Source organism: Lactuca sativa, chromosome 4 (genome assembly GCF_002870075.4).
Source record: "Lactuca sativa cultivar Salinas chromosome 4, Lsat_Salinas_v11, whole genome shotgun sequence".
Taxonomy (NCBI): Eukaryota; Viridiplantae; Streptophyta; class Magnoliopsida; order Asterales; family Asteraceae; genus Lactuca; species Lactuca sativa.
The window spans coordinates 239,797,879-239,807,547 of NC_056626.2; positions in this window are offsets into that span (position 1 = coordinate 239,797,879).

Sequence of the window (9,669 nt, forward strand, 5' to 3'; positions counted from 1 at the left end):
ACAATGTCGGCTTACTAGTGGGAGTTGTTTGTTAGATGATTGTCTTTGTGATAATTATCTGGTATGCCATTATCTTTATGTTTGTGTGCTAGGATGCTCTGTGATACATGTTAGTAGTAGTAGGGGTGAAATAGTCCCCGGATACTGGTTGAAAGATACCGAAGGGGTCATCAGGACCCATGCATGCCTAGCAGTACATTATGTTTTGTTATTATGTGGTAGTGGTAGGGGTGAAATAGTCCCCGATTACCGGTTGAAAGATACCAAATGGGAGGTTAGCTCCTAGTTACCGGTTGAAAGATACCGAAGGGGAGGTTAGCTCCCAGTTATCGGTGTAAAGATACCGAAGGGGAGATCAGCTCTCGGTTACCGCTTGAAAGATACTGAAGGGGCAGGTGAAGCACCCAGATATGCCTAACAATATATTGATATATGTTATGCTATTTTATTATGTGGTAGTGATAGAGGGAAACAGTCCCCGAATACCGGTTGAAAGATACCGAAGGGGTACGCCAGCACCCGGATATGCTTGGCAGTATGTGTGTTGTATGGTATATGGTATGATAGGGGAATTTACTAAGATTAGTGCTTATAGTTTTCAATTTTGGTTTCAGGTACTTCGTTTTCAAAGGAAAGGAGCCAGCTCGATCGCAACGCATCACACTCTGTTTTCCGCACATGAGATCTTTGGGATTACACTCTGATATTATTTTATGATAACACGTTTGACTATTGACACTTTGGTTTTGACATGATATGTTATTATGGATGTTTTTATACTTATGGTTTTATAAGAACTTATTTAAAAATGAAATTTTGGCCTTCAATTTTGGGATGTTACAATAACCATGTGCAAGTGAATTTATAATGTAGTTTTTTACAATAAAATATTTCAAACCAAGAGGGCATTGTTTGTATAAGTTAATATAATATATGCTTAGGGAACCTTGTCGTAATTAACCTTGAAGGTCAACAAACTAGAAATGAAAACACACTTTAAGGAATAACTCCCAAAAACCAAAATCCCTCTAAGTCCAAACCACTAGGCCGAAATCACCCTTTAATGGGTGATGCTTAAACCGAAAACCCTTCCATGTGGAGCCTCAAGACCGAAAACACCAAGAGCAAGCGCACTAAGACCAAAAACCCCTTGTATGAGGGAGTTAGAACCAAAATCACAAAGGAAAGGAGGTGATTTCGGTCATGCATGGCCGAAAACACCATCATGAACCATCCTAAAGTGATTTAAGTGGGATTAAAGAGGATAAGGTTTGACTTTATGATATGATAGTGTAATCTTTTCCATGCAAAACAATACCAAACAGTATCCCACGTTTTTATCCACCAGTCACCCAAGTAAACATCATATCAATTTACTGCTTCATCTTAAGGACGAATCCATTCCAAAAATCCCACCATTTTTCCATCCTACTTCCAGTTAACTTCCCATCTCTCCCAAAAGTAATTCCATGCTCCAAAGGATTAAATTCTCTAGGCTCGTTCTTAGTAATTTGGTAATATTTTCTTATTAATCTAGTGTACTCATACATTTTTTTATGTAAGTTTCATCCTATTCACACACAATATTATGTGTTAAACCCTTAGGATAATATCACCTCCAAGGAAGTTCATCAACTCCATTCAAGAGTTTAGGCTTGAAATCTTCACTCCATCACTCCAAACAACCCACAAATCCACTTAAGGTGAGTTTATACCCCCACATTTTCAAGCTTTTTCTTGTTTTAGAGGGGGGGGGGGGGGGGAATACAAGTCAAAATCTATTTATTACATAAATACTTGTTGTTACTTCTTCATGTTGAAGTATAAACCATTATTTACTCAAGTTAGGATTATCACTAATTTTTATACAATATTTGTGATATATTAGTTTTGATATGCAAAGTTAACAAAGACATAACTCATTATATGCTACAAATATCATAAGGAAAAGCATGATTTGGAAAACTACAAAGGTTTTGGAAACTTTTACTAAATGATAGCTTTTCTAGCAAAAATGGTTACATTATAGTTATTTACTATATTTGTGGGTTACCACCCAAAGATATGATGTTTTGATTTCATATTTCGACACTAGACAAGATTACAACTTTATATTTATATAAAAGATTATATAAATAGTCTCAACACACATACAAGATAAACGATAAATGGTATAGTTTGGGAGTCACAAAACCACACTTTCATTTCAAAAGAACCGTATAATTATTCAAAGGTATAATTATTTCATTTTACAAGAAAACGAAGTCATAGTTCACGTAAATCTGTTGATGCTCTTGTGATACATTCGCTTCACCATACCTACCTAGTGTACACCTTAAGTCTTGCATTATAACCAGAGTCTCCTTGAGGGAGAGCGAGATACTTGTGTATAGATCTATACAGTATTGACAACCTCGCACCTCAGCAGTTAGCTACAATTAGACCAGCAAGTCTAGGGTGACAAATGTCTACCAGCTCCGACGCCAGAAGAATGTCGTTCAAGCATATCAGTCATATTAGCATGGTTATAATAACTCACATAGGGATTAACAACACTATTTGGTTTACGGAGTAACTTACACTTCATTAATTTTATAAAAAGATGAAACTACATATATTTTCAGTACAGTATTACTTACATTTTGGTATTAGGGTTTAAGACTACAGTACATATTTAAGAAAATATTGAATTTTCTGGAAACATACATTATCATTTTACAAGGAAGAGACACAAAGGAAATAAATACATTTTAGTCTCGGGTATTACACTTACAAATCATTTTTTTAAATAAAATATTGGATTTTCTAGAAGTATACGAAATCATTTAGCACGAAACCATTACTAATCCTTCTCATACAAAATGCTTATGAACTCACCAACATAATTATTGACATTTTTTCAAAATCACTTGTATTCTCAGAAAATCAGTAAACAGGTATTCGAACCATTTTGAGGACTAGCTTCGTTGTCTCATGTTTCCTACTTGTCAGCTACTTGTATTTAACCTTTGAACAAACAAAGTTTTGTGAACATTGTAAACTTGAAATCTCAATGTATGAATGTTTTTTTTGCTATGTTTCATTTATATTCAATTGTTATGATACTGTACATGAAGTCGCTCCATTCGCCCCCAGACGTTTCCGCCATTCTGGTTTGGGGGTGTGACAATTGTGAAAATGTCTGAATGGTTTCAGAAGATTTTTGTTTAAAAGTTTTTTGTTTATAAAAAGCTTTTACATTTTTCCAATAAGCCAATTGCTCAACTTTTCTTTTGAAAAAAATGTGTTTTCACCTTTTGATGTTTTAGATCATTAGTGTAACATCTCGGAATAGCAAGAGTAAAGTTGAAGGGCTAAAAGAGTAAAATGGGAAAGAGTGACTCGGCGAGTCCACGAGTGGACTCGGCGAGTAGGGTCGCGACTCTAGTCGCGTGTTAAGTGACCAACTCGGCGAGTAGCATGGGTGGACTCGGCGAGTTGGTGCTGAGTAGAGAAAACCCTAAATCCGGAGGTTGAGCCCTATATAAAGAACATTATGTCTTCTCCCCATCCTCCTTATCATTCCTTGAGTTCTAGAAGCCCTAATTTCGTGAGGAAACCCCCATTGTTGAGTGAATTAGAGCTTGGAGAAGTGGTTGTTGAAGAAATCTTGAAGGAAAAGAGACTTGGATCAAAGGGCTTTGCAAGGATCCAGATTAATCTTCTCTTGGAGCTTCCTTTTGAGGTATTATTTCATCGTTTGAGCTGCTATTGTCTAGATTCATCATTTTTGGGGGTGTTAGAGATCATATCCTTTGGTGTATTGGAGTTAGAGGTTAGATCTGTGGTTGCTACCTCAGATCTGGAATGGAGAAAGGCTTGAATGCATAAAAGTCCCTGTTGATGAGTGTTTGAAGGAGCTATTTTGTCCGAAACCCTAGCCCTAGAGTGTAAAGTGTCCAGATCTCCTTGGATTCACGTAAAGTTTGCCACTTTACGTGATGGATGGCCTTAGGAAGGGTAGATCTATGGTTTGGATCATCTACATGGCTTGGAAAGCCTCTGTATGGATTCAGACCCGGTGGTACTCGGCGAGTCACATGGGTAGACTCGGCGAGTTGCTTGAAGATAGGATGGAACTCGACGAGTTGGAAGAAAAACTCGGCGAGTTGGATGAAGATGGCCTGGAACTCAACGAGTTGGAAGAACAACTCGGAGAGTAGGTTGAAGATAGCCTTAGACTCGACGAGTCTGTTCTTGGACTCGGCGAGTCTTGTCGAAGAGTCCCAATCTTTTCTGGTTGAGCCGTGAATCGGTGAGTCAAGGGGATGACTCGGTGAGTTGTGTGTGAGTGGACTCAGAGTTGTTGAACTCGGCGAGTCTCGGGGTGACTCGGCGAGTTGAGTCGCGGATTGCGGAATTTCTGAGCATGGGGACTCGGCGAGTCATCGGGTTGACTCGGCGAGTAGAGTCAGTCAGGGGTTGACTTTGACCAAGGGTTGACCAGTGATTCCAGGGGCATTTTGGTAATTGTTGGATATTGTTTTGAGTTCAGTGCCTTGGTGGTTGTCCAGTGGTGGGGATCGTATCAGTAATCAGAGCAGCTTGGGTTATATGTTCAGTCGGCAGTTTCGAGGTGAGTTATCCTCACTATATCAACAGGGTCTAAGGCACCAAAGCCGGCCCTTATCGGATTGAGATCCGGGTATTTGTTGTTATGTTATTGCTTGATATGTTTGCATCCTGGTAGCTAGGATGGTATGTGATAGAGACCTGGTTGAGATCGGTATTCTGAGATGTAGGGTGATGCTATGTTAGTGACCGGTTAGGTCGGTATCCTGGTTAGGATGATGATATGTTATGTGATCTGTTTGATTGGTTTGTTGACTGTGAATTGTTATATGATTGTATGTTTATGTACACATGGTTGTTTGGACTGGAGTTGGGTTGAGGCGGGTCCTGCTTTGTGCTGTAGGCCAAGATACCCAGGGTGGACCGGTTGTCCCGAAGGCCCAACGAGCGGTCCGGATAGGCTGTAGGCCCTAAGAGGGCGGACCAGACGTGCCGAGGCTCGGAGAGTGGACCAGGCCGATTGAAGGCCCGGTGCGGGCGGACCAGTCATATTGTAGACTCAGAGAGTGGACCAGGTGGATTGAAGGCCCAATGCGGGCGGACCAATCACACTGCAGACTCGATGTATATGGCTAGACTCGAAGGGTGGACCAGGTGGACTGTTGGCCGGTGCGGCGGACCAGTCACACAGTAGACCCGAAGTGCATGGTTGTTCTGTGATCGGATATGTTATGGCATGTTATGCGTGTATGGTATATGTGGTTGGTATTTTGGGGATATCTCACTAAGCTTTCGGGCTTACAGTGGTGGTTTTATGTTTTTCAGGTTCTTCAGGAGACTGTGGCAAGGCGAAGGCGTGATCGTACCGCTCCTCGTGTTTATGTTGTGATGAGATTCTGGGGATACTTAAAATAAATTGTATTGAAAACCTTTTTGTAATAACTTTAATGGAATCGGGTTGTTTTCGAAAATTTTAAATTGGTTGAAATCTTTGGTCGTTACAATTAGGCAACAAGTTAACACCTTTTTCTTTATCTTTATTATCCATATCTGACTTTTTAGTTTTCACTGCCCAAACACGTTTTGGTTTTTGTTGTTGAAAAGTTATTGAGTTTTTGTTCAAACCAATTTACGACACTGTTTTGATTAGAATAAAAAACACGTTTTGGTTTTTGTTGTTGAAAAGTTATTGAGTTTTTGTTCAAACCATTTTTGACAGTGTTTTGATTAGAATAAAAACCTTCTTTTGTCACTCCTTTACTATCTTCCTCGACCAATTTGTTCACGCTATAGACGGAAAAGGCATGCTGTGGCGGACTTAAATAAACCTTAGTTGAAAAAAAAATTATTGGTGGACCAGAAAGAAATTATTGACCTTGATATAACCCTTTTTATACCGGAGTAAATGAAGACTCTTAGAATGGCACGCACGAAGAAGCCTACTCAGAGTAGGAATCCCGCACATTATAAAAAAAGTAAAATGGACCTGCAACTACCTTAGACTTTCTTTAAGGAAGATTGCAAATAAGAGCTGATCCTCTAATTGTAATAGTAAGATTAGGATCCCGACTCATCTGTCAATTTTAGGGTGTTTCTTATGATTACGCCCAACAACCCACTTGAGCAATTTTCCATTGTCCCATTGATTCCTATGAAGATAGGAAACTTGTATTTCTCATTCACAAATTCATCTATTTTCTATACAAGTCTATTCTACTTTGTACTTGGTCATGCAAGAGATCCCCCCCGAAAACATAAAAAAATACAACTTCATCTGTATCCTTGAACCCTTGGATAGACCACTGAATTTGATTCCAGATAATGTTTTCCTTTATCTTTCAACACCTTTGTGTACTCCTTTGATTCTTCGAAGACTTATTCGACTACAACTCTAGGAATACGTTTCTCATTCGAAACATCATCCTCATCACTCACATGGTATTAAACCACAACATGATCAAGAGGATCACATCCATTAGATGTGGAAGGTTGATCACTGTTTACTTTCGACATTGAATCATGACATTTTTCTTTGCCTTAAGCCATCGAATTGATATTAATAACAGACAATCATGAGTAATCAACACTCTCCTCATCCTCAATTTCAATGATATCATTAGAATCATCTTCGATATCAGTAAAATTTTGTTGAGAATCAAGTGTCGACTTCTCAGTCGTGTTCAAAATCGTGACTAGTTCACTTTAGTTAAAGTCTCATTCACAATATGTACAAGGTCATCAACATTCAAATGTTCATTTATGTTTACAATTCCATATGCATATGAATCATTTGGAACCTTTTCAAAGCCTGATATCTTACTTTCACAATCATAAGTAGTTTCGTCTATTTGTTCTCTTTTGTAAGCAAGAAAAGAAAGTAGTTTACAATGTTCTCCACTACAAATTTTAGTTGAATGATGCAGTTTAGTAATTTTAGGATACAACCTCTTTGCAGAATTACAATAAATATTACATTGTTTAACAAGCATGATGTTATCCATACGAATCGAATCTCAATCAACTAACAAATTAGTGATTCTTAAATCTATAGCTTCTATTACTCCCTTCTTTTCCTCTAATTTGTTTTTGGCATCATAGTAAAGGGACTTGGACAACTCTGCATCACTACTCATGGAGATTAACACGTCATTAAGATAAGCACAAGTACTATCAAATTCAACCAAAAAATCAGTATAACAAGGTGAAAGAGTTTTAAATGATTTAAGAAGATCACATAACTTGGCAGTCATCGGTGATTTCGTTTATTTAGTGGACACGAAACACCGTCTAGTTATTTCTTCTTCACTCATCTCTTTTACATTCACTTTCTCCTCATCATCTTCCTCCATCCTCGCATACATGGCTCCATGAGTCGGATTTTGCATCTCATTGTCATTTGAACCAAACAACCATACTTGAGCATGAATTTCTTCAATCTTCTCAACGTAGTATGCTTCATCCTTGACTTTCTCACTCTTTTTTCTATTGTTCAACCCATTGCAATAGTTACAATTGTAACCAGAGTTGCCTTTTAGCTTCATCTCAACCAAGTTCTTCATTTCTTTCTTTTCCTCTTTTGACTCAACCTTCACATTCTTTCCAGTCAAACTGGTTCCCTTAAGCTCATCGTTGTGCTTGAACTGCAGATTGAAAGTCTTCTTGAAGAATTTCTTCACTTTGTTTTTTGAGTAGTAAGCAACCGCTTCATCATCAGAGTTAAACAAAAAAACTTCTTCCTCAATTTTATCTTCTTTAGCATATTCGAATTCAGATTCCTTGGTAGTTACTATCGACATCAGTGCTAATGGTCCTCCCAAACTTAACTTTCCTTCTTTAGCAATTTCATTTATCCTACTTTCATGAGCTTTAAGAACATTATATAAATTTTCCAATGAATAACCATCGAAACTTTCTTGAGTTTTGATCATCAATCTAATGTTTATCCACTCCTTTCTCAATCGCATTAGAAAAGTGAGATTGAACTCCAGGGACGAACGAGTCACTATTTATCGAGAACATTTGAATATCAGTTCATTTAATTGATCATAGTAATACTCGATTGATTCATTGTCCTTCTTTTTGAATTCACCCTATTCCAACAAACACCACTTCATGGAACTATTCTTCGTCTTTTCATTGCCTTTATATTTCTATTTCAAGGTGTCCCAAATATCCTTTGTAGTTTTACAACTTCGAATATAATTGAAAACTACTGGTGGAAGAGCACCATGTAGCTCATGTAGATATTTCTTGTCATTCGCGTTCATCTTCATTCCCTGATTGACGATGTCTTCATTTGTAGCAGCTATACCAATGTTGACTAACATCACCTAACTGAATTCTCCATTGTTGATACATCTGATCAGATCGGTCTTCCATCCTATTATCCCACTACTCATAGTACTCGGGAATCAACATCGGAATCTTAGTTGATGATTCGAGCAAGTGAGAGAAGTTCGTCATTGTGTTTAGATTGAAGTTCTCCATTGTTTTATGAAATTTAGAGGAAATAGGATTTTTGGATATAACATAAGATTTAAGAAGGTAATCAAACAAATATTGCTTAACAATCAATCGATCTAACACGCATAGTGCATAATCTATTCACAACAATCAATTGAATCAAGTTTTCTAATTCAAAGTGTGGAAGTTTTTGAATCAGAAAGAGCAATTTAAAAAATATGAAAAACACAAGAAAATTCAAATCGATTGGATGAATCCCGCTCTAATACCAATTAATGTGTTCTAGGTTTGATTACAAACACAATAAATTCAAGAAAAACAATTAATAACACAAGATGTAAAGATAATTTGGTTGGCTCGTATTAAGTCTGAAGAGAGTACAAAGGATCAAGACTGTTTTACAATCAGAAGTGCTCAAAAGTTACCCACTACTCTAGTTCTTACCCTATTTATACGGTACAACAGACTCAGCAAAAAATACAAGGACTAAATATTATAGATTATAATACTAATAGTGCCTTGCAAATACATAGAGAGTCAAAATCATTTGGATTTCGACTCCTTACAGACTCAAACCATTTCGACTCCTCACTATAACGTTTGACCCCTATACAGTGATGGATTTTGAGCACTACAACATTCCTATGGTGTACATGCAACCCTAATGCTTCTGATCTATGTTTTTATCAAGTTATACATGCAAATCAAATCATCTAAATGTAACATCCCAAAAATACAGTCTAAAAATTTCATTTTAATTTAATAATAAAGCCATAGTCATCGAACATCATATAAAAATCATAAATAGTGTATCTCAAAATATCGTAACAATTTTAAAAATATCATAGTATAAACATCCCATTCTGAACAGATGGTGTGTGCACTGCAATCTTCCTGAGCTCCTCTTTTGAAAACTGAGTACCTAAAACCAAAACTGAAACTGTAAGCACGAAGCTTAGTGAGCTCCCCCAAACTACCACATACCATACAATAACATTTAAAGCAAATACTGGGTCTTGCCCACTGCATCAGAACGAAGTCCGGAATAACTAGGGCCTCACCCACTACATCAGACCGAAGTCCAGAATAACTAGGGCCTCTCTCACTGCATTGGACCGAAGTCCGGACTAACTAGGGCCTCGCCCACTGCATCGG